This window comes from Aethalodelphis obliquidens, unplaced genomic scaffold (genome assembly GCF_003676395.1).
Source record: "Aethalodelphis obliquidens isolate GAN/ISIS:26980383/991018 unplaced genomic scaffold, ASM367639v1 scaffold52, whole genome shotgun sequence".
NCBI classification, from domain to species: Eukaryota; Metazoa; Chordata; class Mammalia; order Artiodactyla; family Delphinidae; genus Aethalodelphis; species Aethalodelphis obliquidens.
The window spans coordinates 2,824,725-2,830,367 of NW_020837996.1; positions in this window are offsets into that span (position 1 = coordinate 2,824,725).

Sequence of the window (5,643 nt, forward strand, 5' to 3'; positions counted from 1 at the left end):
AGAAAGGCAAGGAACCGTTTCCCTGCTCCCAAGCTAGTGGGACAAACAGAAATGGTCAGCCATGGGGCCTGTTCACACAGGCTGCTGGAGCTTCATCTGGTCCCACAGCGAATCTGAGAGTTGGTCTCTTGGGGTTATTACTGCCCCCATTTTATAGGGCAGAAAACGGAGACTCTCAGGGGCCAAGTGGTAGATAACCGAGACCCATCTCTCAGAGGTGTTTCATCCCGACATTTCTATTCTACAACAGTCTTTGTCTCTAAGGAGACATCCCCTCCTCTGGGCATCTTTTCCTCATAATTCTCTCCCAGTTGGGAGAGGGCCCTTTTCCGGCCTTTCCGATGTCTACCCTGGCGCTTAGCACCTGGGTTGTACTTGTCTTTTGACAAGTCTGTCCCCCTGCTAGACTGCTGGTTGTAGTGCTTTAATTACTTTACTGTATTCTCCTGGATCTAAGAGGTCATCTATTCTGAGACCCAACCCCCACCCCCGTTTAATGTATATACCATAAAGAAAGAGAAATGTTGGCAATCAACTATGTCAATTAAGTATGCTATGCCTCCGACTGCAAGATATATTCCACTTTGAGGAACGTTAAAATATGAAAAAATGTGCCTTAGGCTCAATGAACTATAAAAGCAATTACTGCTTTTGAACACGTCCTAGGGAAAGAAGATTTTATAAACATCCATATACTAATAAGAACAAAATTCACTAAACACGTGCCCTGTGCCAGGAATTGTTCTAAAGTGCTTTTCATCCATGATCTCATATCAGGGGTTGGCAAACTTTTCCTGTAAAGGGACAGAGGTAAATATTTTAGGCTTTGTGAGCCAGACAGTGACATAGCTACTAACCTCCCGTTGTAATATGAAAGCAGCCACAGAGGATAGTATCAATGTGCATGGCTGAGTTTTAATAAAACTTTATTTATGGACTCTGAAGTTTGAATTTCATACGACTGTCACAAAAATATTTTTTCTTTTGATTTTCCTCCCAACCATTTAAAATATAAAAACCATTCTTAGCTTGTGAATTGTACAAAAAGAAGGTGTAGGCTAGATTTGGCTCATGGGCTGTAGTTTGCTGATCCCTGTCTCCTATGATCTTTACAATAGCCCTACAAGATAGATGTTATTATTATCTTCATTTTATACATGAGACAACTGAGTCTCAGAGAGGTAAAGTAACTTGTCCAAGGACACACAGCTGGTGAGTGCTCAGGCCGGGATTCTAACCCAGGCAGTCTAACTCTGTAACTTGCTTTTAACAAGTCACCCTAAATATGGTAAATATGGTTTACCCTAAATACGGTTGCCTTTCAACATTTTTAGCTTTTTCTCCTGATTACAAAAGTTCCACATTTGTGTTGAAATATTCAAATCATACAGAATTGTAAGAAAGAAAATGAAAGTAACCCCACCCTCCAGAGATAAACACTTGAGGGTCTGTACACAGAGTTCACACAATGCTGACTAGATTTAGAATGTTCTGGACACTGTGACTTTGGATAGGTTGCCTAACCACTCTGGGTCCTTGTCTCCCAAATGAGGGAGCTGGCTGAGATGATGCACTGCCACGAGCCTTCCCTGACCGTGAGATCTGTTTGTAAGGATTGTGCAACAGAAGCTGGTTCTGTCCTAACTGTCTGGGTGTGGAGGGTGAAGTCACCCCTTGCCAGCCCCTTAGGATGGGCCAACTGGCTGCTAAGTCCCTGTGCCCATGGCTGCCCCAAATCCCAAAAACTGAGTGACTTTGGAAAGGCAGCAGGGATACCAGGGCCTGAGCCAGGGGTTGTAGGAGGCTTGGGCTCCCTCCAGGGCTGGTGCCAGGGACCACTCTGCTCACAGAGCAGAGCTCCAGGCAAGCTGGGAGTCAGAGGCTTCAGCCAGAGCTGCCGGGGATGGACTTGCAACAGGCAGGGAGGCCTTAAACAGACTGGGGTTCCTACCTCGGGATGCCTGGGTCCTCCCCTCCATATCTCCATCAGACAGGCCCAGGGTTTGGATCTGCATCTGATGATTACCAGCTGTGTGACCTTGGGCACATTCTCCTCTCTGTTTCCTTGTCTATAACATGGGGATAATAACCAGCTCACGGGATTATTGATTGGTTCATGAGATGATACCTGTAATGCAGCTGGCACAGGGGTGAGGCTCCATAAATGGCCATTTCTATCCCCTTCTCTCTTCTTACACTTTTCAACAGTACCTTTAAGAAAATTCTTCCACCATGCTACAAATTGTGGACCGACCATGTGCCAGGCACTGTATCTAAGATAGTAGGGTGGGGAGGTGAGAGATGAGAGAAACACACCTCCTACCCTTAAGCAACTCAGGGAGGGTAAGATAAGGATCTGAGAGATGTTTACACAATCAGAAAGTTTGGACAAAGTCCTCCAGGGCCAGGTGCAGAAGTTGGAGAAACCAAAGAAGGCTTCCTGGGGATGCCACTTTGGGACTTGGAGCCCAGAGGAGATAGCATCCTGGCAGGGGGAGGGGAAGCAGTGTGAGCAAAGGGGTGGGAAAGGATGAGAAACACATGTCCAGGGGTTTGCCTAAATCACAACAGAAGAGTCGGTGAGAGCAGTGGGGGCGGGGCCAGATGGAGGGGTGGAGCCTAGTGGTGGCTTTGGATTTGGTGGGACAGAGGGAGTTAGGAAGCGTACTGAGCAAAGGCAGGAACTGCCTGCCTTACAGCACTAGGGGGACAGTAAAAGGGCTGTGGATTCTGGAAGAGAACAGGAATGGTGGGAGCCAACTCCCTCTCCTGAGAGCACCACCTCCAGACGTGACTGGCACCAGGCCCTCGATGGATAGCATTTCCAGTTTACAAATGGGGAAATGGAGGCTCAGGAATGTTAAGCCACTTTCCCAAGGTCACAGAGCAGACAGTGAGCTGGGGCCACTTTCTGCCTGTCATCTGGGGCATTCCACTCTTTCCAGAGTCGACTCTGAGGGCAGGATTCAGACAGAGATTGTAGGGTAATATCAACCCCGGCTACACTGAGTCTTCCCACAGCCCCTAGGAGTACATGTTCTTATCTCCATCACAGGAAGGAGGGACTGGGGGCTCAGGAGGGAAACGGACTTACTCAAGGCCACACATTAAGGGTGGGGAGTCCAGGCCAGGCGGTCCCACTGCCCCGCCCTGCCTCCAGGTTTATTACTAAGTACATCTAAAATCAGGAAGAGCCCAGGTCGGATAGGCCAGGTTCTCTCCCCAGAGAAAAAATCCCCTGATGCTCTTTTGTGCCCTTCTGCCCATCAGGACCACAATTCCAGCCCCTTGCTGCTTCTGCAGTCACCACAGACCAGATTATGCTGGGCCTCTCTTTGGCTCCATCTCCAGCCAGAAGTAGCATCTCTGCTTCCTGGACTGGGGGCCTGGGTGGCTACATCTTTACCACCAGCCCCTCTGACCTGTGCCACTGTGTGTTGATTGGCCTCAAGGAGGGACCTTAGCCTGAACTGGACCTCTGTACTAACCACACCTACCTGCATCTTGTGGTGGACTTCTCCCCAGGTTCTGATGCCAGATGCTGAAACACACAGTGGCATGATGATATAAGCATTGCTCTGCTAGGAAGGGAAAAAACAAGAAACTTAGTGAATCATAACAAGAAGGGATGGGTAGGGCCTGGGTTCCTTACATCCATCATCTCTAACTTGGGCCTCAAACCATCCACAAAGTGCACAGTTGTAAACCCATTGTACAGATGCGAGCTTAGAGGCTCAGTGGGGGAAAAGATTCACCTGGGATCACCCAGCAACAAAATGACAGCGTGGGGTTCAAGCTCTGCTCTTTCCAAAAAGGGATAGAGAGGAAAACCCCGCAGAGCTCAGCAGACACCTGACTTTAGGGCCAGACTGTGTCACTTAACACTGTAATATTTGTATAAAAAAGTTTTCTTTTTAAAAAATGTGTAGGTATTAAAAACCGCTCTTGGTAAAAAAAAAACAAAACTTGGATCAAGTTCGCATGCTGTGAAAAGTCAGCAGCTGTAACATTTTATGATTCAACGCATAAAATATGTTGAGTTCCTCAGATGAATAAGTAGTATAAACAAAGAAGTTTTTTCTTTCTTAAAAAAGATACAGGGAGGGCGTTGCCATTATCTGAGGACCTCTTTGCTGCCCTCAGCCAATGTTCATCTGAAGGTAGAAAACGCCCTTTACAAGAAAAAAGCACTTAGCCTTTTACTTTTCTAGAATTTAGGCAGAAAGTTTGAGCATGTGAGAACATCGAAGCTAAGCGAGGCAAATGCAGAAGTTGCCTCTGGTGATACAATCCACAGACCAACCACCCAGGGTGGCAGTGAAACGCCCCCCTCCCCCGGAGGAGAGGCTAAGAAACCACAGAATGTTCCTGATTCGGCACCCCAGCACGGTGGTGCAATATTTATGTTTGTGTACCTAGCACTGTTGGTGCTGCTGCAGAGGGGCTCCGCCGCCCAGGGGGGCGTCACTAGAGCCCAGGACGAGGGTGACCGCGTGGGGTTTTCCCAAACGTTTGTCCAGGTCCTGGAAATCCTCTTAAAGCACTGTAGGATTGGATTTCGAGTTCGGCCCATATTGATGGTGAGAAGCAGAGCGTGGGGGCTGCGCCCGGCCCCTGTTCCCCTTTGCAGCCCCCGAGCCCAGCGCTTAGTAGGCGCTCAATCAGTACATATTTGGGGCATAAAGAGATGGAGCCGCTCAGTCTTAGGCAAATGTAGCCAGAAACGTGTCTGGCGGCCCCTGGTGGGGCGCTGTCGAGCCGCGATGGGGGTCGCTTCCCTAAACCCCGAACCCCGCAATCCACAACCGCACCTTGCGACCCGTCACCCTGATTTCAGCCCCCTGACTTGCGCTCCATTGGCTCACAATCGTCTAGGGACTACACGACTAGGAATGAGATTCTTCCGCTTGGTATTCGATTGGAAGGCGTTTTACTCGTTAAATGTACATTTTAAGTAACAGGGAAGTGTGGGGAACGGGAGAATATTTCCCCGAACACCTCCACCCCAACTCAGCCCGGTAGTTCTGGGATGGATTTGTCTTCAGCCCTCATTTCAGGCGCCTCGCTGTTGCCCCACCCCCAGCAGTGTGATACTGGGCAAGTAAATCGCTTCTCCTTGGGAACCTGTTTCCTCGCCAACTGGGTACGAGGCAATGGGCGAAAGGGGCCCACGTGTATGCAAAAACAAAGGAAACCCCTTTCCGCTCCGGTGGGCGGCGGAGGGGGCGCTGGGAAGCGACACGGTGGAGGGGGAGGGGAGGCGGAGGCCGGTGGCAAACGGCCGGATCTCCCTGCCGTTCGCACCCGGGAGGTCAGTCCTCGCCTGGCACAGTGCCCGTCCCCTCCCCTCCCCGCTGGGCCCGGAGAGCGGCGCGGGCCAGGTCCCCGGGGACGCGCCAGGCGCAGGCCGGATGGCCTGGCGGGGCCCTGAGCCGGAGCCAGAGCGCAGCCAGCGGACCCCACTCGGAGGCCGATGACGTCTTTGCCTTTGGCTCCTCCGGCGCCAAGCCCGGCAGGGCGGGTGACGTCACCGTACCGGTCACGTGATCTCTATTCAAACAAACAAACCCCCTCCCCCTGAGCGGGCGAGACCCGCCCCTCCCCGCCCCGCCTCGCCTGCCAGCCGAGAGGCCACATATAAAC